Here is a 23,544-nt window from a genome sequence, read left to right on the forward strand (position 1 = left end):
GCTAAGGGGCTTGTGGCGCAATGGATAATGCGTCTGCCTACGGAGCAGAAGATTCCAGGTTCTAGTCCTGGCAAGCTCGGTGTTGATTTTTATGGGTCTTTTATACGTCATAAAAGAAAATATCGTATAAATACAATGTTTGCAAAACGTTTTTTGAAATACAAAGCACGGGCTTGTGGCGTAAAGGATAACGCGTCTGCCTACGGAGCAGAAGATTCCAGGTTCGAGTCCTGGCATGCTCGATGTTGATTTTTATAGGTCTTTTATACGTCATAAAAGAAAATATCGTATAAATACAATGTTTGGAAAAAATGTTTTGTAATACAAAGCACGGGCTTGTGGCGTAATGGATTAAGCGTCTGCATTCGAAGCAGACGATTACAGGTTCGAGTTCTGGAAAGCTCGTTTTTACATTCATAAGAGAATTCTAGCAGGCAAATTAATAATATTGCAATGCTTCAATATCATTTTGTCAGACTCTAACGGGCTTGTGGCGCAATGGATAACGCGTCTGCCTACGGAGCAGAAGATTCCAGGTTCGAGTCCTGGCAAGCTCGGTGTTGATTTTTATAGGTCTTTTATTATACGTCATAAAAGAAAATATCGTATAAATACAATGTTTACAAAACGTTTTTTGTGATGCAAAGAACGGGCTTGTGGCGTAAAGGATAACGCGTCTACCTTCGAAGCAGAAGATTCTAGGTTCGAGTCCTGGCAAGCTCGCTATTTACATTTATAAGAGATTTCTAGCATATATTAGAAGGCAAATAAATAATATTGCAAAGCTTCAATATCATTTTGTCAGTGTATTACGGGCTTGTGTCGCAATGGATAACGCGTCAGCCTACGGAGCAGAAGATTCCAGGTTCGAGTCCTGGCAAGCTCGATGTTGATCTTTATATGTCTTTTATACGTCATAAAAGAAAATATCGTATAAATACAATGTTTGGAAAAAATGCTTTGTAATACGAAGCACGGGCTTGTGGCGTAATGGAATATGTGTCTGCATTCGAAGCAGAAGATTCCAGGTTCGAGTCCTGGCAATCTCGTTATTTACATTTATAAGAGATTTCTAGCAGGCAAATTAATAATATTGCAATGATTCAATATCATTTTGTCAGACGCTAACGGGCTTGTGGCGCAATGGATAATGCGTCGACCTACGGAGCAGAAGATTCCAGGTTCGAGTTCTGGCAAGCTCGGTGTTGATTTTTATAGGTCTTTTATACGTCATTAAAGAAAATATCGCTTAAATACAATGTATTACAAAGCACGGGCTTGTGACGTAAAGGATAACGCGTTTGCCTTCGAAGCAGAAGATTCCAGGTTCGAGTCCTGGCAAGCTCATTATTTACATTTATAACAGATTTCTAGCAGGCAAATTATTAATATTGCAACGCTTCAAAACCATTTTGTTAGACTCTAAATGGTTTGTGGCCCAATGGATAACGCGTCTGCCTACGGAGCAGAAGATTCCAGGTTCGGGTCCTGGCAAGCTCGTTGTTGATATTTATGGGTCTTTTGTACGTCATAAAAGAAAATATCGTATAAATACAATGTTTGGGAAAAATGTGTTCTAATACAAAGCACGGGCTTGTGGCGTAACGGATAACGCGTCTGTTATCAAAGCAGAAGATTCCAGGTTCTAGTCCTTGCAAGCTCGTTATTTACATTTATAACAGATTACTAGCAGGCAAATCAATAATATTGCAACGCTTCAATATCATTTTGTTAGACTCCAACTGATTTGTGGCGCAATGCATAACGCGTCTGCCTACGGAGCAGAAGATTCCAGGTTCGAGTCCTGGCAAGCTCGGTGTTGATTTTTATAGGTCTTTTATTATACGTCATAAAAGAAAATATCGTATAAATACAATGTTTCAAAACGTTTTTTGTGATGCAAAGAACGGGCTTGTGGCGTAAAGGATAACGCGTCTGCCTTCGAAGCAGAAGATTCTAGGTTCGAGTCCTGGCAAGCTCGCTATTTACATTTATAAAAGATTTCTAGCATATATTAGAAGGCAAATAAATAATATTGCAAAGCTTCAATATCATTTTGTCAGCCTATTACGGGCTTGTGGCGCAATGGATAATGCGTCTGCCTACAGAGCAGAAGATTCCAGGTTCGAGTCCTGGCATGCTCGGTGTTGTTTTTTATAGGTCTTTTATACGTCATAAAAGAAAATATCGTGTAAATACAATGTTTGCAATTGGTTTTTTGTAATACAAACCACGGGCTAGTGGCGTAATGGATTACACGTCTACCGTCGAAGCAGAAGAATCCAGGTTCGAGTCCTTACAAGGTCGTTATTTACATTTATAAGAGATTTCTAGCAGGCAAATTAATAATATTGCAATGATTCAATATCATTTTATCAGACGGTAACGGGCTTGTGGCGCAACGGATAATGCGTCTGCCTACGGAGCAGAAGATTCCAGGTTCGAGTCCTGGCAAGCTCGATGTTGATTTTTATATGTCTTTTATACGTCATAAAAGAAAATATCGTATAAATACATGTTTGGAAAAAATGTTTTGTAATACAAAGCACGGGCTTGGCGTAATGGATAACGCGTCTGCCTTCGAAGAAGAAGATTCCAGGTTCGAGTCCTGGGAAGGTCGTTATTTACATTTATAAGAGATTTCTGGCAGGCAAGTTAATAATATTGCAATGCTTCAATATCATTTTGACAGACGCTAAGGGCTTGTGGCGCAATGGATAATGCGTGTGCCTACGGAGCAGAAGATTCCAGGTTCGAGTCCTGGCATTTTCGGTGTTGCTTTTTATAGTTCTTTTATACGTCATAAAAGAAAATATCGTGTAAATACAATGTTTGCAATTGGTTTTTTGTAATACAAACCACGGGCTTGTGGCGTAATGGATTACACGTCTGCCTTCGAAGCAGAAGATTCCAGGTTTGTTTCCTGGCAAGCTCGTTATTTACATTTATAAGAGATCTCTAGCAGGCAAGATAATAATATTGCAATGCTTCAATATCATTTTGTAACACGCTTACGGGCTTGTGGCGCAATAGATAACGCGTCTGCCGACGGAGCGAAAGATTCCAGGTTCGAGTCCTGGCAAGCTCGGTGTTGATTTTTATGGGTCTTTTATACGTAATAAAAGAAATATCGTATAAATACAATGTTTGGAAAAATCTTTTGTATTACAAAGCACGGGCTTGTGGCGTAATGGATTACGCATCTGCCGTCGAAGCAGAAGATTCCAGGTTCGAGTCCTTACAAGGTCGTTATTTACATTTATAAGAGATTTCTAGCAGGCAAATTAATAATATTGCAATGATTCAATATCATTTTGTCAGACGGTAACGGGCTTGTGGCGCAACGGATAATGCGTCTGCCTACGGAGCAGAAGATTCCAGGTTCGAGTCCTGGCAAGCTCGATGTTGATTTTTATATGTCTTTTATACGTCATAAAAGAAAATATCGTATAAATACATGTTTGGAAAAAATGTTTTGTAATACAAAGCACGGGCTTGTGGCGTAATGGATAACGCGTCTGCCTTCGAAGCAGAAGGTTACAGGTTCGAGTCCTGGAAAGCTCGTTTTTACATTTATAAGAGATCTCTAGCAGGCAAGATAATAATATTGCAATGCTTCAATATCATTTTGTAACACGCTTACGGGCTTGAGGCGCAATAGATAACGCGTCTGCCGATGGAGCAGAAGATTCCAGGTTCTAGTCCTGGCAAGCTCTGTGTTGATTTTTATAGGTCTTTTATACGTCATAAAAGAAAATATCGTGTAAATACAATGTTTGCAAAAGGTTTTTTGTGATACAAACCACGGGCTTTTGGCGCAAAGGATAACGCGTCTGCCTTCGAAGCAGAAGATTCCAGGTTCGAATCCTAGCATGCTCGGTGTTGATTTTTATAGGTCTTTTATACGTCTTAAAAGAAAATATCGTCTAAATACAATGTTTGCAAAAGGTTTTTTGTAATACAAACCACGGGCTTGTGGCGTAATGGATTACGCGTCTGCCTTCGAAGCAGAAGATTCCAGGTTTGAGTCCTGGCAAGCTCGTTATTTACATTTATAACAAAACTCTAGCAGGCAAATTAATAATATTGCAATTCTTCAATATCATTTTGTAACACGCTTACGGGCTTGAGGCGCAATAGATAACGCGTCTGCCGATGGAGCAGAAGATTCCAGGTTCTAGTCCTGGCAAGCTCTGTGTTGATTTTTATAGGTCTTTTATACGTCATAAAAGAAAATATCGTGTAAATACAATGTTTGCAAAAGGTTTTTTGTGATACAAACCACGGGCTTTTGGCGCAAAGGATAACGCGTCTGCCTTCGAAGCAGAAGATTCCAGGTTCGAATCCTAGCATGCTCGGTGTTGATTTTTATAGGTCTTTTATACGTCTTAAAAGAAAATATCGTCTAAATACAATGTTTGCAAAAGGTTTTTTGTAATACAAACCACGGGCTTGTGGCGTAATGGATTACGCGTCTGCCTTCGAAGCAGAAGATTCCAGGTTTGAGTCCTGGCAAGCTCGTTATTTACATTTATAACAAAACTCTAGCAGGCAAATTAATAATATTGCAATTCTTCAATATCATTTGGTCAGACGCTAACGGGCTTGTGGCGCAATGGATAACGCGTCTGCCAAGGAGCAGAAGATTCCAGGTTTGAGTCCTGGCAAGCTCTCTGTTGATTTTTATAGGTCTATTATTATACGTCATAAAAGAAAATATCGTTTAAATACAATGTTTGCAAAACGTTTTTTGTAATACAAAGCACGGGATTGTGGCGTAAAGGATAACGCGTCTGCCTTCGAAGTAGAAGATTCCAGGTTCGAGTCCTGGCAAGCTAGGTGTTGATTTTTATAGGTCTTTTATACGTTATTAAAGAAAATATCGCTTAAATACAATGTTTACAAATCGTTTTTTTTTATACAAAGCACGGGCTTGTGGCGTAATGGATAACGCGTCAGCCTTCGAAGCAGAAGATTACAGGTTCGAGTCCTGGAAAGCTCGTTTTTAAATTTATAATAGATTTCTAGCAGGCAAATTAATAATATTGCAATGCTTCAATATCATTTTGTCAGACTCTAACGGGCTTGGGGCGCAATGGATAACGCGTCTTCCTACGGAGCAGAAGATTCCAGGTTCGAGTCCTGGCAAGCTCGTTTTTTACATTTATAACTGTTTTCTAGCAGGCAAATTAAAAATATTGCAATGCTTCAATATCATTTTGTTAGACTCTAACTGGCTTGTGGCGCAATAGATAATGCGTCTGCCTACGGAGCAGAAGATTCCAGGTTCGAGTCCTGGCAAGCTCGGTGTTGATTTTTATGGGTCTTTTATGCGTCATGAAAGAAATATCGTATAAATACAATGTTTGGAAAAAATCTTTTGTATTACAAAGCACGGGCTGTTGGCGTAATGGATTTCGCGACTGCCTTCGAAGCAGAAGATTCCAGGTTCGAGTCCTGGCAAGGTCGTTATATACATTTATAAGAGATTTCTAGCAGGCAAGTTAATAATATTGCAATGCTTCAATATCATTTTGACAGACGCTAAGGGCTTGTGGCGCAATGGATAATGCGTCTGCTTACGGAGCAGAAGATTCCAGGTTCGAGTCCTGGCAAGCTCGGTGTTGATTTTTAAAGGTCTTTTATACGTCATAAGAGAAAATATCGTGTTAATACAATGTTTGCAAAAGGTTTTTTGTAATACAAACCACGGGCTTGTGGCGTAATGGATTACGCGTCTGCCTTCGAAGCAGAAGATTCCAGGTTTGAGTCCTGGCAAGCTCGTTATTTACATTTATAACAAAACTCTAGCAGGCAAATTAATAATATTGCAATTCTTCAATATCATTTTGTAACACGCTTACGGGCTTGAGGCGCAATAGATAACGCGTCTGCCGATGGAGCAGAAGATTCCAGGTTCTAGTCCTGGCAAGCTCTGTGTTGATTTTTATAGGTCTTTTATACGTCATAAAAGAAAATATCGTGTAAATACAATGTTTGCAAAAGGTTTTTTGTGATACAAACCACGGGCTTTTGGCGCAAAGGATAACGCGTCTGCCTTCGAAGCAGAAGATTCCAGGTTCGAATCCTAGCATGCTCGGTGTTGATTTTTATAGGTCTTTTATACGTCTTAAAAGAAAATATCGTCTAAATACAATGTTTGCAAAAGGTTTTTTGTAATACAAACCACGGGCTTGTGGCGTAATGGATTACGCGTCTGCCTTCGAAGCAGAAGATTCCAGGTTTGAGTCCTGGCAAGCTCGTTATTTACATTTATAACAAAACTCTAGCAGGCAAATTAATAATATTGCAATTCTTCAATATCATTTGGTCAGACGCTAACGGGCTTGTGGCGCAATGGATAACGCGTCTGCCAAGGAGCAGAAGATTCCAGGTTTGAGTCCTGGCAAGCTCTCTGTTGATTTTTATAGGTCTATTATTATACGTCATAAAAGAAAATATCGTTTAAATACAATGTTTGCAAAACGTTTTTTGTAATACAAAGCACGGGATTGTGGCGTAAAGGATAACGCGTCTGCCTTCGAAGTAGAAGATTCCAGGTTCGAGTCCTGGCAAGCTAGGTGTTGATTTTTATAGGTCTTTTATACGTTATTAAAGAAAATATCGCTTAAATACAATGTTTACAAATCGTTTTTTTTTATACAAAGCACGGGCTTGTGGCGTAATGGATAACGCGTCAGCCTTCGAAGCAGAAGATTACAGGTTCGAGTCCTGGAAAGCTCGTTTTTACATTTATAATAGATTTCTAGCAGGCAAATTAATAATATTGCAATGCTTCAATATCATTTTGTCAGACTCTAACGGGCTTGGGGCGCAATGGATAACGCGTCTTCCTACGGAGCAGAAGATTCCAGGTTCGAGTCCTGGCAAGCTCGTTTTTTACATTTATAACTGTTTTCTAGCAGGCAAATTAAAAATATTGCAATGCTTCAATATCATTTTGTTAGACTCTAACTGGCTTGTGGCGCAATAGATAATGCGTCTGCCTACGGAGCAGAAGATTCCAGGTTCGAGTCCTGGCAAGCTCGGTGTTGATTTTTATGGGTCTTTTATGCGTCATGAAAGAAATATCGTATAAATACAATGTTTGGAAAAAATCTTTTGTATTACAAAGCACGGGCTGTTGGCGTAATGGATTTCGCGACTGCCTTCGAAGCAGAAGATTCCAGGTTCGAGTCCTGGCAAGGTCGTTATATACATTTATAAGAGATTTCTAGCAGGCAAGTTAATAATATCGCAATGCTTCAATATCATTTTGACAGACGCTAAGGGCTTGTGGCGCAATGGATAATGCGTCTGCTTACGGAGCAGAAGATTCCAGGTTCGAGTCCTGGCAAGCTCGGTGTTGATTTTTAAAGGTCTTTTATACGTCATAAAAGAAAATATCGTGTTAATACAATGTTTGCAAAAGGTTTTTTGTAATACAAACCACGGGCTTTTGGCGCAAGGGATAACGCGTCTGCCTTCGAAGCAGAAGATTCCAGGTTCGAGTCCTGGCAAGCTCGATTTTACATTTATAAGAGATTTCTAGCAGGCAAATTAATAATATTGCAATTCTTCAATATCATTTTGTTAGACGCTAACGGGCTTGTAGCGCAATGAATAACGCGTCTGCCTTCGAAGCAGAAGATTCCAGGTTCGAGTCCTGGCAAGCTCGCTATTTACATTTATAACTGTTTTCTAGCAGGCAAATTAATAATATTGCAATGCTTCAATATCATTTTTTAGACTATAACTGGCTTGTGGCGCAATGGAAAACGCATCTGCCTACGGAGCAGAAGATTCCAGGTTCGAGTCCTGGCAAGCTCGGTGTTGATTTTTATAGGTCTTTTATATGTCATAAAAGAAAATATCCTATAAATACAATGTTTGCAAATGGTTTTTTGTAATACAAACCACGGGCTTGTGGCGTAAAGGAGAACGCGTCTGCCTTCGAAGCAGAAGATTCCAGGTTCGAGTCCTGGCAAGCTCGGTGTTGATTTTTATAGGTCTTTTATTATACGTCATAAAAGAAAATATCGTATCAATACAATGTTTGCAAAAAGTTTTTTGTTATACAAAGCACGGGCTTGTGGCGTAAAGGATAACGCGTCTGCCTTCGAAGCAGAAGATTCCAGGTTCGAGTCCTAGCATGCTTGTTTTTTACATTTATAAGAGATTTCTAGCAGGCAAATTAATAATATTGCAATGCTTCAATATCATTTTGTCAGACGCTAACGGGCTTGTGGCGCAATGGAAAACGCGTCTTCCTACGGAGCAGAAGATTCCAGGTTCGAGTCCTGGCAAGCTCGGTGTTGATTTTTATAGGTCTTTTATACGTCATAAATGAAAATTTCGTGTAAATACAATGTTTGCAAAAGGTTTTTTGTGATACAAACCACGGGCTTGTTGCGTAATGGAGAACGCGTCTGCTTTCGAAGCGGAAGATTCCAGGTTCGAGTCCTGGCAAGCTCGGTGTTGATTTTTATAGGTCTTTTATTATACGTCATAAAAGAAAATATCGTATAAATACAATGTTTGCAAAACGTTTTTTGTTATACAAAGCACGGGCTTGTGGCGTAAAGGATAACGCGTCTGCCTTCGAAGCAGAAGATTCCAGGTTCGAGTCCTGGCAAGCTCACTATTTACGTTTATAAGAGATTTCTAGAATATTAGAATGCAAATAAATAATATTGCAAAACTTCAATATCATTTTGTCAGACTATAACGGGCTTGTGGCGCATTGTATAACGCGTCTGCCTACGGTGCTGAAGATTCCAGGTTCGAGTCCTGGCAAGCTCGGTGTTGATTTTTGTAGGTCTTTTATACGTCATAAAAGAAAATATCGTATAAATACAATGTTTGGAAAAAATGTTTTGAAATACAGAGCACGGGCTTGTGGCGTAATGGATTACGCGTCTGCCTTCGAAGCAGAAGTTTCCAGGTTCGAGTCCTGGCAAGCTCGTTATTTACATTTATAAATTAATAATATTGCAATGCTTCAATATCATTTTGTCAGACTCTAACGGGCTTGTGCCGTAATGGATAACGCGTCTGCCTACGGAGCAGAAGATTCCAGGTTCGAATCCTGGCAAGCTCGGTGTTGATTTTTATTGGTCTTTTATACGTCATAAAAGAAAATATCGTATAAATACAATTCTTGGAAAAAGTTTTTTGTAATACAAAGCAAGGGCTTGTGGCGTAATGGATAACGCGTCTGCCTTCGAAGCAGAAGATTCCAGGTTCGAGTCCTGCCAACCTCGATATTTACATTTATAAGAGATTTCTAGCAGGCAAATTAATAATATTGCAATGCTTCAATATCATTTTGTCAGACTCTAACGGGCTTGTGGCGCAATGGATAACGCGTCTGCCTACGGAGCAGAAGATTCCAGGTTCGAGTCCTGGCAAGCTCGGTGTTGATTTTTATAGGTCTTTTTTACGTCATAAAAGATAATATCGTATATACAATGTTTGGAAGAAGTGTTTTGTATTTCAAAGCACCGGCTTGTGGCGTAATGGATAACGCGTCTGCCTTCGAAGCAGAAGATTCCAGGTTCGAGTCCTGGCAAGCTCGTTATTTTCATTTATAAGAGATTTCTAGCATATACATATATTAGAAGGCAAATTAATAATATTGCAATGCTTGAATAGCATTTTTCAGACTGCAACGGGCTGTTTGCTCAAAGGATAACGCGTCTGCTTTCGAAGCCGAAGATTCCAGGTTCGAGTCCTGGCAAGCTCGCTATTGGCAGTTCGGTTCAAGCAGGAAGCCGAACTGAACTGAACCGAAAACCCCTTCAAAGATTATCAAGGTGAAAAATACGGTGTCAGAGGCCCAAAATGCCCAGATTGTAACTATTAACCGCTAACATTTTCTACTACAACTAAGTATTTTGGAATCGTGAAGTGCCATACCTTAAGAGTCATGTTTATTTCACTAACTACTATTCATTAACATTGAACAATTTATCTTTGACTAATTAACAAATTATGATACCCTTTTCAGCTACTAATTATTGGTATTGTTTTAACCTGTGTCTCTCTGTAGAGGATCCCAGCTAATCACGGGACTTAAATTAATAGCTTATTTCTATGCATAATTAAATATACGCGACATAAATGATGAAATATACGCAACACTAATAAGGTAACTTTACGCGACACATCCCCCAAAATATCATACAGCATGCAATACTAAACGATGCCAGTTTTCAATTGTTCTACTAATGTTTGCGGGAACGTATTGATATCGTTTCTCGCCATAGATCGAAAGTGTACTTAATTATCACTTCAGTTCAGTTTTTATCAGTTCAGTTTAAGAAATAAACCGAACCGAACTGAAAACCTATCAGTTTGGAGATGGCCAAACTGAAACTGAACTGAAGCAATCAAATCAGTTTAGTCCCTAAACTGAAACCGAAAATAACTGAACTGTTTGAACTGATTTGCACTGTTAAAAAAAATGGAACTGTTTGACACCTTTAGAGGTGTTTCCTAATGCATCCCCAGCAGCACCCCTATTGGTGTTTAAAAGCACCATTCGAGAGGATGTCAATACGCACCTTTGAAAACGGTACGAAATAATACCTTCTCTGAAGGTGCTTTTTATATCCTGTGAGGTGTTTTAATCACTTTGAATAGCGCTGTATATTAAAACCAGAAAAGTGTTAATAAACCCTTTAAAAAAAGTCTTTTTGAGACTAATTTGGTGTTTTAAAATTCCATTGACGTTGGTGCTTTTTAATTCTTGTTAGGTTTAAACCATCACCCTTAAATAGAGGATTATAATTATACCAGAAAGGTGTCTAGTGACTCTGTAAATGGTCTTTTTTGAAATTATTTTTTTCGAAACACATGACTATGGAGTTACCATAGATTAGTCTTTCAAAATAGCTGCTCAAAATCTGCTGCTCAAATCCAGTGGATTAAGGGTAAACGTTTTTTCTGCTGTAAGCCTTATTCAACCGTGTAAGAATTGATATGCGTGTGAAATGGTTACGTTTAACCTTTACTGTATATCCTCAATAGTTGTATTTAAGGACCTGATTTACATCATTTAAATGTGTATTTAATTTTCGGCTCACTGTGAACCGTCAAGACCTCCTCAAAGACACACGAATTCAAGGAACCAATCCGAACAACGCTTACCAAAATATTTAGAAGTAACATTTAGGGAAACTAGCAAAGTTAAATTTCATGTTTACACCGTATATAAATGTAGTAAAGCTGAATTAAAAAGTAAACACCAAATTTGATATATTAATATAAAAGATCTTCTTGGAATATTGAAATGAAACAGAGCTTTATAGCTACAAAACTACTTAAAGAATCGTAATGCCGAAACATACTTAACATATTTTCATTTAATATTCTACAATAAGAAAATGTTATGGTTTTGTAAGATATAATTTTATCCTGCTCCTGCTATGCGTGTAGTGTTTCGACTCAGATGCAATCTTCATTACTCGTTCTATATAAACTTTCACTTGTGTCGTTCCGAAGAAAGAAAATTATCTTAAATATTTAAATAAATATAAATGATATTAATTATTTTAATCGTCAGTATTTTACTTTAATTCTAGTTAAGTGGTTTTAAGAACGTTATTCTTAAAATGATTTTAAACATAGCTATTGTTGACGTTTGACTTCTAGCGTAAACCGTTTTCACAATTTTTGGAAATTTAGGGTATATAAGGCGATTGATTCACAAATGGTAGGAATAAGCGCTATTACGTGAACCTTTGGTCGAAGCCCTGCCATTGGGAGGCTGGTAGTTTCTCGTAACTTAAGCCGATCGCGCGTACATCTTAATCCCAACGATGATAATGGAGTAGAAGCCAATGTTTCAGATTGGCGTGTATGTGTTATATACAGAAGACTATATGATGGTGTTGTCAGAAGACAATAAGTACAGATTAGCGTGTATGTGGTATATACCATTAGAAAAACAAGTGTGGAGATAGCGTAATAAAGTAGAACTTTTACCTCTCTCCGAGTAACTGGGCGTGTCTGTCTGTCACCGCGTTCGCAGTTGGCAAATCGAAGCAAACGTGTTCGTAATTTCCGGAACGCGTTCGCAGTATACAGAAATTCGGAAAATGTTACTTCGTTGCTATATCCATCTTATTTAACGTCAATCATTAACTATCCGTTACACCTTCATCTGCTGTCTAACAACCAATTGTTTCACCCAATGCTAACCGGTAATTAATGGTTTCTAACAACAACACCATGCACTAGTCTTTCGTGTACACCACATACGCCACACGTGAGACATGAGAAACGTCTAGCCTCCTAATGGCAGAGCTTCCACCAAAGGTTCACGCAATTGCGCATTTCTTATCTCTTAGTGTGAATCAATCACCTTATATACCCAAAATTTACAAAAGTTCTGATATACACTGTAAAAAATAAGCGTGCTTTTGGCATTCAAAAATGATAGGGACCGTTCAATTCTGAACAAGCCTGTATTGAAGCGTTCGCATTTAACCAGAGGCATTCAATTTTGAACAAGGAGTGTTTTAGGCGTTCAAACCCAACCATGAGCATTCATTTTTGAATCAAAACTTAACTCGAGCATTCATTTTGAACAGCTTATATATTACCATTCAAAAATGAATCCTTATCCCATTCAATTTTGAATAACCGCCTTGCGCTAATGAAGTGTTCAGATATGGTAGTCTTGGAGTTCTAATAGAATTGTATTAGTATTAGTATTAGTATTAGTATTAAAAGAAGAGCGTTTTAGGCGTTCAAAAAAGAACTTTTTGACTTTCAATCGAGTGCATTATGGGCGTTCAAACGAATGCGATATGGGCATTGAAAAGAACGCGATATGGGCATTCAAACGAGTGCGATATGGGCGTTCAAACGACAGCGATATGGGCGTTCAAATGGATTTGTTTTTGGCTTTAAAACAACACTCTAAGAAAAAAGGGTTTAATGGGTATTCAAATATGAACGAAATTGTTCAATCGCAAAAGGGGTGAAAAATAAAATTAATTCTGCCCTAAAATTAGTTGATTCCGCTGCTGTAAATTTGTACTACAAACAAAGCTTTCATTAAAAATAAAATAACTTCTCAACAATTTACTATAACTTGCTTATTTACTGTGAATTTAATATATATTTGTCTGTATAATCATAATTATACAATAATATCAAAGGAAATGTTACGGATTATTGCGTATTTCACCTTTCCCTTATATTTACAAAGGCCTTCAAATAGTTTGATAATGTAATTTATTGCTACAAGGTTATAATCGGTAAGAACTTGATAATGAACACTTTCCTTAAGTTCAGACTTTCTTCATGTAACTGAATTATTATTTAACACAACGGTTATGGTTTATGTGTTTCAAATTTACCTGCCCTCAGAAGATGTACAAGCTTTAAGCACATTAGATATCTTCCTTATCAGTGCGTATATTTAATATAGTATGCCTTACCATAACGCATTCAGCGATGAAATTTGAAATCAAATTTCTCTATTCAAAATTCAACGCTATAACTGTCAAATTTCAATACTTCATCAAACGCTTGTCCACCATGTATTATTAAATGGTGGATTGCTCAATTTTGAACGTAAGCAATTGAATATGAACGCTTGATCAAACTCTCCGATGTTGCTCAAAAATGAATGCATAAAAATTCACTATTAAACGTTTAATTTTCCAATTAAATTTGAGCGGTTTTCTGCTTAAATTTACACGATATACTAACCTCTTACGCGCCGTTCAAATATGAGTGCGTGAGCGTTTAATTTTAAACAATAGTGCTCTGTTCAAATTTTAACGCAAAGAAATTATTCAAATTTGAACGTTAAAGCGTACCACCACAGTGTCGGGGCTATGCACGCCTAAGCATTCAAAGATGAACCTCACTTTTTTACAGTGTAGGGGTTTCCTAGAAGTATAACTTTATACATAGCTATGTTTAAAATTATTTTAGGAATTAAATTTCTTAAACCGACCTAACAATAATTAACGTAAAATGCTGGCAATTAAAATAACTCATATTACTTATATTCATTTAATTATTTAAGATAAACTTCTTTCTTTGGAATGACAAAAAAGAGAGTTTATATAGAACGAGTAATGAAGATTGCATCTGAATCGAGACACAACACTCATATCAAAGTTAATATAAAGCGAGTAGGATGATAAGATCTCTTACAAAACGATAACATTTTCTTTTTGTAGAATATTAAATGGAAATATTTTAAATATTTTTCGGCATTACGATTCTTTTAGTAGTTGTGTAGCTATAAAGCTTTGTTTCATCTCAGACACACAGATACGTCCAGTGTAATACCTCTCCGTGACGTAATCGTCACTCGGAGAGATAAAAACCTGTGTCAAGGGGAAATTCAAGTGATAATTTTATTAATTACTCTAATTCCAAGACATTCCAGCATATTGAACTCTTCGAGAATTATTTTCCAATGATTGAAAAATCAAAATAAGTATAAATTCCTTCAAATATTAGAATACTAGTCTTTCGTGTACACCACATACGCCACACGTGAGACATGAGAAACGTCTAGCCTCCTAATGGCAGAGCTTCCACCAAAGGTTCACGCAATTGCGCATTTCTTATCTCTTAGTGTGAATCAATCACCTTATATACCCAAAATTTACAAAAGTTCTGATATAGGGGTTTCCTAGAAGCATAACTTTATACATAGCTATGTTTAAAATTATTTTAGGAATTAAATTTCTTAAACCGACCTAACTATAATTAACGTAAAATGCTGGCAATTAAAATAATTCATATTACTTATATTCATTTAATTATTTAAGATAAACTTCTTTCTTTGGAATGACAAAAAAGAGAGTTTATATAGAACGAGTAATGAAGATTGCATCTGAATCGAGACACAACACGCATATCAAAGTTAATATAAAGCGAGTAGGATGATAAGATCTCTTACAAAACGATAACATTTTCTTTTTGTAGAATATTAAATGGAAATATTTTAAATATTTTACGGCATTTAGTAGTTGTGTAGCTATAAAGCTTTGTTTCATCTCAGACACACAGATACGTCCAGTGTAATACCTCTCCGTGACGTAATCGTCACTCGGAGAGATAAAAACCTGTGTCAAGGGGAAATTCAAGTGATAATTTTATTAATTACTCTAATTCCAAGACATTCCAGCATATTGAACTCTTCGAGAATTATTTTCCAATGATTGAAAAATCAAAATAAGTATAAATTCCTTCAAATATTAGAATAAGCTAGTCCTAAGAAATGTTAAATAATTTAGATTTTTAAAATCTTTGGGTTATTTTTTGGATGCTTAACTATGCGGGTAGAATTAGTAGATTATTTCCCTCCGAGGGGGAAGACACTTGAGAACTCAGGTGTACAATATGACTTGAACTCAATGTACTGTCAAAGCTGAACTCTGAGTTCCGAAGGATTTGAACTCTATGCACTGTCAAAGCTGAACTCTTTCGAACTCAGGTGTACACAGAGATCTAGAGCGTCTACCCCCTCGTTTCCCTCTAAGCTCATATCAATAACCTTTCACTTAAAAAAAACTCCATATCAGCTAAAAATGTGTAAAGTAAAGCCCATTCGAACAGATTTATATTAAAAACACTATTTCCGTTTAAAAAACAATTTAATAAGGGTCAATTAACACCTAAAGGTGTGTCTACATACCAGTGAATCACCATTTCCTTAAAAAATACCATAAAAGAGTCAACTAGCACCTTTTTACGGAGAAAACACCATCTCAGTTAAAAAACACTCCAAAAAGAGTGTATAAACACCTCAAGGTATTTCCGAACACCCATGAAAACCTTTTTTTCTAACAGTGTGTGGGAAACCTTATATGAGATACTTCGTAATGCTAAAGACAGCTCGAGCTACTTCGAGAACATCAAACGAGAACTAAGTACACTCGGTCAATTTTGCAGCACTTTCATCTCTCTATTTATTAGTCTGCATTTTTAACCCTTTGAAAGCGCCTAAGCAGGACTCGGATCTAGGATCTATTACCTAGGTCACTTAATGCCTCGTCTTTATTAGTTTGGAAATATTAGGCGTTCAATCGTGAAAGGTGTGCTGGATTATCCCAGATGACATTGAAGGTGTTCAATTCTGTCAGTTTGCCTAATACGTTATGAGGTTTATTCACAAACATTTCATTAAACATCCAATTATATCCGATAATATATAACAACAATTTACTGTGACATAATTATTCACCCAAAATTAAATATAAATTGGTGTTTACAAACATAATTTTACAATAATATCAAAGGAAATGTCACGGATTATTGCGTATTTCACATTTCCCCTATATTTACATAAAACTTCAAATCGTTTGAAAATGTAATTCTTTGCAACGCCAATAGTATCGGAGAAAAATTACAATGATCACTTTCGTCATGTGCAGTCCTCGGAGGCTATTTACCACTTTTCGTAAACCGCCCAAGGTGCGGGAGTTTGATCAAATGGAATCTCCCATTTTGATTCCGGTCGAATGGGAATTCGGTCCATTGGAAAGGAATCAACGCAAATTAAAGGCCGAAAAGAGTTCTAGCGAACTGAAAACTGAGCATCGAGACTAACAATGGAGCAACCGTGCCGATTCGAAATTCGAGAGGAAATAAATTTAAATGATTTATATTGTTCATCTTCAGTTCAGTAGAACCACATTGCACGGCTTTCAGTTATCGAGAACCCTTCCAACTTTTGACCCAGCGGGGCTTCGAAAATAGGCACGGTCGCTTCTTTGTTAGTCTCAATGCTCGGTTTTCAGTTCTCTAGAACCCTTTCAGTCGGAAGTCGGCCTTTAAAAGAGATATAATGGTCCGCTAAACTATTCAAAACTGCCACCTTAATTATGCCAATTTGTCGCTAAAGCCATTCATAACTGCCACTATAAACTTTCCAAATTCTCATTTCTGCCATTCAAAATTGGCACATTATGTGTGCCAAACTGCCAACTATACTTTTCAATTTTTGCATCTTTAAGAAGAAATCCTATTACTTACAGTGTTCAAAAATGAGAAAGAAAGTGCACAACCTAGCACACTGTTTCGGTGTTCAATATTGGTACCTGTATTTTCTGTTCAAAATTGAACGCAAAAGTGTGCTCCCAGTGTGTTGAGGCTTTGCACAATTATTTGTTCAGGTTGGAACAAATATTTCATGGAGTGTACCAAAAAAAATATATCTTCCTAATAAAGCAACTAGACTATCTTCAAATCATTAAAGGGCCGGTCGCGATGCTTTTGCTTTGATTTATCCCGTGCACTCGTACGATCTTGTAGTATTCAATGTATTTTAAAGCTGAGATACAATTCTGCACTGCCATAAGGATCCTAATAAAGAGACCAGATTTTATTGGGATGATTCATGATTCATGTCACTGAGGGTAGAGCGAGGATTATATTTCCTATACCTGGCACTATAGAAAGCGCTTCGCTGTGTTACACTTTATTGGAAAACTAGTAGAGATACCGTTTCAAGTTGCCCATGACCTACACCACAACCTAAATTCTTTCTTTTCAAACCTCAAAAACTCTTTCTTTTCTTGGAACTTCACGCTTCAGTACAAAGAGTATTAATAGAGCCTACACTACTGGACTTGTATGTCTTTGCGTAGAAAATGTTCTGTACTGCCGTGCACCTTCTTCAGTTACTAATGAGGCAGATGTCGGTGTGAATATTTTTAGTCTGTGGTCTTTAGTCAGCCTTTAGCAACAGCAATTTAATTGAAACTTTCGTCTTTCGGTCTGACTGAGCGAGGTTAAGTAATCGGTACGGTCCTAGTTCGGAACCGGACGCTGAATTAGTTCTGCGGGTTGATATCGGTAACGGTTTTTGCGAATTTTCGCTATAATTTTTCGGATTATAGTTTTCGGTATCAGTGGCATTAATCAAAAATAAAATAAATAATTCGTATCGTTTCGTGTTTTAAATTTTTTAAAACATAATTTCAAGAACGCTACACTCGTCAAGGATGGCCAATAAAATGGTGAATAGATCGAGGTGAATTTTAAGGAGTGTTAGAATTATCGGCTAAGAAAAGACACAACCCATCTTCATGACAGCAAAAGAGAACTAGAACTTATTTATTATATACAAGAGGAGCAAAACAATATAAAGAGTACAAAAATAAGGAGGACGTGTTGCCATCTATTGGTAAATGTTATTGGCGGCATGTTTGAATATCGTAGGCCTATGTCTTGAACGAGTATTCGCGACTGTTAATCCAATAACAAGGAGGACGTCCGAAATTCACATCAGATGAAAATTCAGTTCCAGCCAGTACAATTTTGAATGCAATTACAACAGTATTTTTCACTCGAATGACTTAATAATGCATTTAATTGTTTTAAATAATGATCATGTGTAGCTTTCGTGATTGCAATTTAATTTTGTTACTATTGCCGCCCTGTCCTATGGCGAATATATTTAATTATAGATAAAAATAGCTTTTTTTCAATAATAGAACGAGATATCGTAAACGGCAAATTTCAGGTTTGATATATGCCCAAATTTACTCCATACATTAATTTAATATAAATATAGTTGAAAGAATATTTTATTATGTTATACCAGTACTTAACACTTGGTCTCGCTGATTTCGTCGCCATTAAAGACGTCTTTACGCCTAATGGGAACCAGCCTTAAATTATACAATAATGGTTTAAAATTAAGGAAGTAACAAAACTTTAAATATAAAATTGAAATGTGTTAAAAAGATCATATAATTACTAAATTCAGGTTTTTATACTCGTAATTAAGCATAAATTAATGCCTGAAGACTTCTTTCAATTACAAAGGTGTGTAGATAATGTTAGTAGTTAATGGTTAAATGTTACTATTTTCTTTATGTATTTATATACATGTATATATACCTTGCATACATACAGAGTTATTAAATATTTAAAATCAAATTTAATATAGCGTTTAAATATTTCTTAAATTGGTTTAGAGATAAGCACAAATACGGTATTAGTGGCCAATATCCTTACATAAGCCTACCATATAGGGCTGTTTTCAAAACCATTAATGGCTGAAAAGATCTTTTCTTGGACCCTATCTGATCTTTATGTGAACACTTAATGGTATAAGTAAAACCTCTGAAATCAAAATATACAATATAAATGGTTATTAACAAGAACTATTAAGGTTTAAAATCAAGCCATATTCTATGGGAACGGTCTAGCAATAGGGTTTAAAATCAAACCATTAAAGAGCTTCTCTTCCTTATAATGATTTAATATCAAACGTTCCATGATTTTAGTTTTTGACAAAAATGATGTACACACTAGTGGTTTTGTGCCAAACCACTATTTTTTGCACTGTATGATAGGATCTTCTAAAGAAATGAACAAGGACCTTGCCAGGACTCCAATCTGGAAACTTCCTCTCCGCGAGTTGTCCGTTCCGCCACATCCATCCGTGTACGTAGGATCTCAGAACATTTGCGTTGAGGTGATTTCTAAGCGAAGTTTTTTATAATTTTCCATTATAATGTTTTTGTATTTTCATATAATTTAAGTTTATGTTTTTCGAAATTCCCGATAGTAGAAATTATTAAGAAAGAGCAGTTCGCATTTATAAGACAGAACATGATAAAATTTAATAGCAAACTATTGATTTTATTTATAAATTGAGATCCCTGGAAAGCTACTCCGCTATTTTTTTCACCAGCGAAAGCTTTCTTGAAAACCTTAAGCTCCTTTTCTCTTTAAACCTGTTTTCAAACAGCGACTCAAGATTCCGGAGGAAAAGACTTCCGTCTCCCCTACCATATTTGGGTATTTCCAGTACGGATGCCAGTAAAGGGTAGCTAGAGGAGAGGATATGGCGTAGAAATGGGTTTATACAGAAGGATGGGAAAAAGCGAATTTATTTGGAGCGTAAGTGAAAGCAGTCGCTCGTGCTTTGAATTGTTTATTTGAATTTTGCATCCGATCCGCCTTCAATCTAATAAAAATAAAACAAAAAAGCAGGAAAGAATTTGAACGATTCCAAAGTGCTAGGCTATTGGCCTTGGCCATTTTAAAAAGGTAAATTTCGTATCGTGTCTTTCTTGTACACAGATTAAACTATTTCAGTAGAACGTAACCCCAAACTCACGGGTAAGCGCGGGTTTGGGTTTTTGTAAATCCGTGTAAGACAATCGGTATTACACAGTCAGTGTAGTTTATTTATACTAATCCATTATTCATTTTTATGGTTATACGCAAAAGTAAATGAATTTCAAACTGTGTCAAATGTTATTCGAAACAAGAGAAGTACAAAAATGAAACGCAGATGGAACTGAGAAGATGAGAGATCCTAGGATTGAAAAGTCAGACTCCAACTTTGTAAAGTTACTAACCCGAGATCAATAGTTCTGAAAATCGCAAGAGAAAGCGTTGCGATTGGTTGGAGTCTTGAAGTCTTGTTAAATTAGTTATATTTAAGCACAAATGGCTAAACTATAGTTATCAGAATTCTGAGGTTTTTGCCTATTAATAAAAGTAAGGGATGTCCACACTAAACCTGCGGTTTATTTATAGGTGGGTGGCTTTAAAATGCATATTGTGGTGCTGGGTATGAAACAGCTAACCGATAGCACCTTATATGCTGTTACTGAAGTGAGATAACACTTGAAGTGAAGGGCTCTAGCATTGGTAATAGATCCTGGCGTTAGTGAACAAATTTGAGGATTTTACGCCGATTCAATCGCGCGTACGCTAGGGAGAAAAAAATTGGTCGAGTTCCAAAAAATTTTCTTACCCCCTTCCCCTCAACCTAAAGCGGCGAAACACGGACGCGGGTTCTTGAATCTAGTTCGGCCGTCTACCACCGCGAGCGTCTCACGTTATGGAGGGGAAATTCTGAAACTGCCACTAGAGGGCCAACCGTTTGTGTGATATCAAGAATATTCACTTTCGCCGATTGAAGAATTTGGTTAGCTCAGTACTTCTAGTCTCATCTCATTTCTGACTGTTATACCGTTAACCTCAGCAAGTTTTGATGGAAAGGAGAAACCAGGCAACTCCACGGAGAAAAACACCTTAAACCAGAGGTGAGAGGACTTGCGAATTCTATATATCTTTTCTTTTCCCAATGGGGTGATTTCTTGTAATTTTTAAAATGTTAGTGAAAGTTTCAATTCCGCTTAAAATGTAACTCTCTTTGATAAGACTTCATACTGCCGTTAATGTATAAGGAACTACAATTAAGGCTCTCAATATGTGGTTAAAATTTCAAAGAGATACATTTAATAGTTTATTTTATCAAAAATGAAGTTGGTAAGGGTGGTTTTCATTTCAATAAAAATAATTATAGTTTTCGACGAAAAACTCGAATTTTTCCATAGAAATAACATCGGAAAATATTTTACAAATAACCATTTTGTGGAAGCCGTTATGAAATAACTATACGCTTGTTAGATTTGAAAACGGAACTAAACGAAAGCCTCATATTTAGATTTTACAAATTCCATTTTTCATTGATTAAATTTAAGTAGGTTTAGCTTTAAATTTTCAAAACCATTCCAATCTGCGATATTTTAGCATGGTTATTCGCTATAAAGAGTCAGTTAATGATGTTACCACGTTTAAAGCTATTCGATCCAATTTTCGTGAAGGTTGAAAACCCAGGGGATCTAGGGTTGTGCGAGCTAACAAGTGAAGTTGGAAAAGGATCACCCACTAAAGGTAAAAGGTAAGTAAGCTGGTTTACCAATTACAGGAAATTAAATTAAAACACCGATTTAAAGGAAATTAAACTGGATTGCCCATTACTCGTAATTAAGCTAGATTACCGATTACTGGTATATTTGCAAGATTACCGACCACAGGTAATTTAGCTAGATTACCGATTACAGGTAATTTAGCTGCATTACCGATTACAATTAATTTAGCTACATTACCGATTACTGGTATATTTGCAAGATTACCGACCACAGGTAATTTAGCTAGATTACCGATTACAGGTAATTTAGCTGCATTACCGATTACAATTAATTTAGCTACATTACCGATTACAGGTAATTTAGCTACATTACCGATTACAATTAATTTAGCTACATTACCGATTACAGGTAATTTAGCTACATTACCGATTACAGGTAATTTAGCTATATTACGGATTGCAGGTAATTTAGCAAGATTACCGATTACAGGTAATTTAGCTAGATTACGGATTACAGGTAATTTAGCTACATTACCGATTACAGGTAATTTAGCTACATTACCGATTACAGGTAATTTAGCTAGATTACCAATTACAGGTAATTTAGCTACATTAACGATTACAGGTAATTTAGCTACATTACCGATTACAGGTAATTTAGCTACATTACTGATTACAGGTAATTTAGCTACATTACCGATTACAGGTAATTAAGCTACATTACCGATTACAGGTAACTTAGCTACATTACCGATTACAGGTAATTTAGCTAAATTACCGATCAGAGGTAATTTAGCTACATTACCGATTACAGGTAATTTAGATAAATTACCTGTAATCGGTAAGCTAGCTAGATTACCGATTACAGGTAATTTAGCTAGGTTCCCGAATACAGGTAATTTAGATAAATTACCTGTAATCGGTAAGCTAGCTAGATTACCGATTACAGGTAATTTAGCTAGGTTCCCGATTACAGGTAATTTAGCTAGGTTCCCGATTACCGGTAGTTTAGCTACATTACCGATTACAGGTAATTTAGCTACATTACCGATTACAGGTAATTTAGCTACATTACCGATTACTGGTAATTTAGCTTCATTACCGATTACAGGTAATTTAGCTAGATTACCGATTACAAGTAATTAAACTGGATTACCCATTACTGGTAATTAGGCTAGATTACCGATTAATGGTATATTTGCTAGATTACCGATTACAGTTAATTTAGCTTGATTACCGATTACAGGTAATTTAGCTAGATTACCGATTACAGTTAATTTAGCTAGATTATCGATTACGGGTAATTTAGCTAAATTACCGATTACGGGTAATTTAGTTAGATTACCGATTACGGGTATATTAGCTAGATTACCGATTACGGGTAATTTAGCTAGATTACCGATTACGGGTAATTTAGCTAGATTGCCGATTACGGGTAATTTAGCTAGATTGCCGATTACGGGTAATTTAGCTAGATTAAAGCCTCGTTTTCAAAGCAGCGGGTTTTGACCAAAAGATGGCGCGATAGCGATTTTTTGGAGCGGTAGCGATTTATCTGGTTATCGCTAGGGCTTTATCGCTTGATAAAATTGCGCTATTGGATGTTTCTCGCTGAACCGTTTTCAAAGAAGCGATAGCGCGGTCTCCAGTCTGGGGATATAACTTATTTTTTGCAAGATGGTGGTCATTAGTAGGCAAAGGAGTCTCTTATTAAAGAAAAAATTGCTTTTACTTCAAATATATTATTTGAAGTACAGTACATTTGGCAAAAGGCGATACAGCAACAAACGGTGGTGGGTACACCCACACTGTTAAAAAAAAAGGTATTGTCAAGGTACTTTAAAATACCTCCTCGAATTTTTTAGTACCCAAGAACGTATTCA

At 36.6% G+C, this 23,544-nt stretch overlaps 23 non-coding genes across 23 annotated transcripts; all 23 read left to right on the forward strand.

The window, feature by feature from the left end:
• Window positions 1–169: 169 nt before the first annotated feature.
• On the forward strand, window positions 170–242 carry TRNAR-ACG (transfer RNA arginine (anticodon ACG)). The gene has a single exon. It is a non-coding gene; the product is annotated as a tRNA-Arg (tRNA).
• Window positions 243–484: 242 nt separating this feature from the next.
• On the forward strand, window positions 485–557 carry TRNAR-ACG (transfer RNA arginine (anticodon ACG)). The gene has a single exon. It is a non-coding gene; the product is annotated as a tRNA-Arg (tRNA).
• Window positions 558–1,908: 1,351 nt separating this feature from the next.
• Window positions 1,909–1,981, forward strand: TRNAR-UCG (transfer RNA arginine (anticodon UCG)). Its single transcript has one exon. It is a non-coding gene; the product is annotated as a tRNA-Arg (tRNA).
• A 90-nt stretch (window positions 1,982–2,071) lies between these two features.
• Window positions 2,072–2,144, forward strand: TRNAC-ACA (transfer RNA cysteine (anticodon ACA)). The gene has a single exon. It is a non-coding gene; the product is annotated as a tRNA-Cys (tRNA).
• A 243-nt stretch (window positions 2,145–2,387) lies between these two features.
• Window positions 2,388–2,460, forward strand: TRNAR-ACG (transfer RNA arginine (anticodon ACG)). The gene has a single exon. It is a non-coding gene; the product is annotated as a tRNA-Arg (tRNA).
• Window positions 2,461–3,329: 869 nt separating this feature from the next.
• TRNAR-ACG (transfer RNA arginine (anticodon ACG)) lies at window positions 3,330–3,402 on the forward strand. Its single transcript has one exon. It is a non-coding gene; the product is annotated as a tRNA-Arg (tRNA).
• An 89-nt stretch (window positions 3,403–3,491) lies between these two features.
• TRNAR-UCG (transfer RNA arginine (anticodon UCG)) lies at window positions 3,492–3,564 on the forward strand. The gene has a single exon. It is a non-coding gene; the product is annotated as a tRNA-Arg (tRNA).
• A 405-nt stretch (window positions 3,565–3,969) lies between these two features.
• On the forward strand, window positions 3,970–4,042 carry TRNAR-UCG (transfer RNA arginine (anticodon UCG)). Its single transcript has one exon. It is a non-coding gene; the product is annotated as a tRNA-Arg (tRNA).
• Window positions 4,043–4,448: 406 nt separating this feature from the next.
• TRNAR-UCG (transfer RNA arginine (anticodon UCG)) lies at window positions 4,449–4,521 on the forward strand. Its single transcript has one exon. It is a non-coding gene; the product is annotated as a tRNA-Arg (tRNA).
• A 1,027-nt stretch (window positions 4,522–5,548) lies between these two features.
• On the forward strand, window positions 5,549–5,621 carry TRNAR-ACG (transfer RNA arginine (anticodon ACG)). The gene has a single exon. It is a non-coding gene; the product is annotated as a tRNA-Arg (tRNA).
• A 90-nt stretch (window positions 5,622–5,711) lies between these two features.
• Window positions 5,712–5,784, forward strand: TRNAR-UCG (transfer RNA arginine (anticodon UCG)). The gene has a single exon. It is a non-coding gene; the product is annotated as a tRNA-Arg (tRNA).
• Window positions 5,785–6,190: 406 nt separating this feature from the next.
• TRNAR-UCG (transfer RNA arginine (anticodon UCG)) lies at window positions 6,191–6,263 on the forward strand. Its single transcript has one exon. It is a non-coding gene; the product is annotated as a tRNA-Arg (tRNA).
• A 1,027-nt stretch (window positions 6,264–7,290) lies between these two features.
• On the forward strand, window positions 7,291–7,363 carry TRNAR-ACG (transfer RNA arginine (anticodon ACG)). The gene has a single exon. It is a non-coding gene; the product is annotated as a tRNA-Arg (tRNA).
• Window positions 7,364–7,605: 242 nt separating this feature from the next.
• TRNAR-UCG (transfer RNA arginine (anticodon UCG)) lies at window positions 7,606–7,678 on the forward strand. The gene has a single exon. It is a non-coding gene; the product is annotated as a tRNA-Arg (tRNA).
• A 79-nt stretch (window positions 7,679–7,757) lies between these two features.
• TRNAR-ACG (transfer RNA arginine (anticodon ACG)) lies at window positions 7,758–7,830 on the forward strand. Its single transcript has one exon. It is a non-coding gene; the product is annotated as a tRNA-Arg (tRNA).
• Window positions 7,831–7,920: 90 nt separating this feature from the next.
• Window positions 7,921–7,993, forward strand: TRNAR-UCG (transfer RNA arginine (anticodon UCG)). Its single transcript has one exon. It is a non-coding gene; the product is annotated as a tRNA-Arg (tRNA).
• Window positions 7,994–8,239: 246 nt separating this feature from the next.
• TRNAR-ACG (transfer RNA arginine (anticodon ACG)) lies at window positions 8,240–8,312 on the forward strand. Its single transcript has one exon. It is a non-coding gene; the product is annotated as a tRNA-Arg (tRNA).
• Window positions 8,313–8,402: 90 nt separating this feature from the next.
• On the forward strand, window positions 8,403–8,475 carry TRNAR-UCG (transfer RNA arginine (anticodon UCG)). The gene has a single exon. It is a non-coding gene; the product is annotated as a tRNA-Arg (tRNA).
• Window positions 8,476–8,568: 93 nt separating this feature from the next.
• TRNAR-UCG (transfer RNA arginine (anticodon UCG)) lies at window positions 8,569–8,641 on the forward strand. The gene has a single exon. It is a non-coding gene; the product is annotated as a tRNA-Arg (tRNA).
• Window positions 8,642–8,892: 251 nt separating this feature from the next.
• TRNAR-UCG (transfer RNA arginine (anticodon UCG)) lies at window positions 8,893–8,965 on the forward strand. The gene has a single exon. It is a non-coding gene; the product is annotated as a tRNA-Arg (tRNA).
• A 62-nt stretch (window positions 8,966–9,027) lies between these two features.
• TRNAR-ACG (transfer RNA arginine (anticodon ACG)) lies at window positions 9,028–9,100 on the forward strand. Its single transcript has one exon. It is a non-coding gene; the product is annotated as a tRNA-Arg (tRNA).
• Window positions 9,101–9,343: 243 nt separating this feature from the next.
• On the forward strand, window positions 9,344–9,416 carry TRNAR-ACG (transfer RNA arginine (anticodon ACG)). Its single transcript has one exon. It is a non-coding gene; the product is annotated as a tRNA-Arg (tRNA).
• Window positions 9,417–9,504: 88 nt separating this feature from the next.
• On the forward strand, window positions 9,505–9,577 carry TRNAR-UCG (transfer RNA arginine (anticodon UCG)). Its single transcript has one exon. It is a non-coding gene; the product is annotated as a tRNA-Arg (tRNA).
• Window positions 9,578–23,544: the final 13,967 nt, after the last annotated feature.

Source organism: Phalangium opilio, unplaced genomic scaffold (assembly GCF_054372755.1).
Source record: "Phalangium opilio isolate 3A_F unplaced genomic scaffold, DU_Popi_V2 ptg000031l_1, whole genome shotgun sequence".
Classification (NCBI taxonomy): Eukaryota; Metazoa; Arthropoda; class Arachnida; order Opiliones; family Phalangiidae; genus Phalangium; species Phalangium opilio.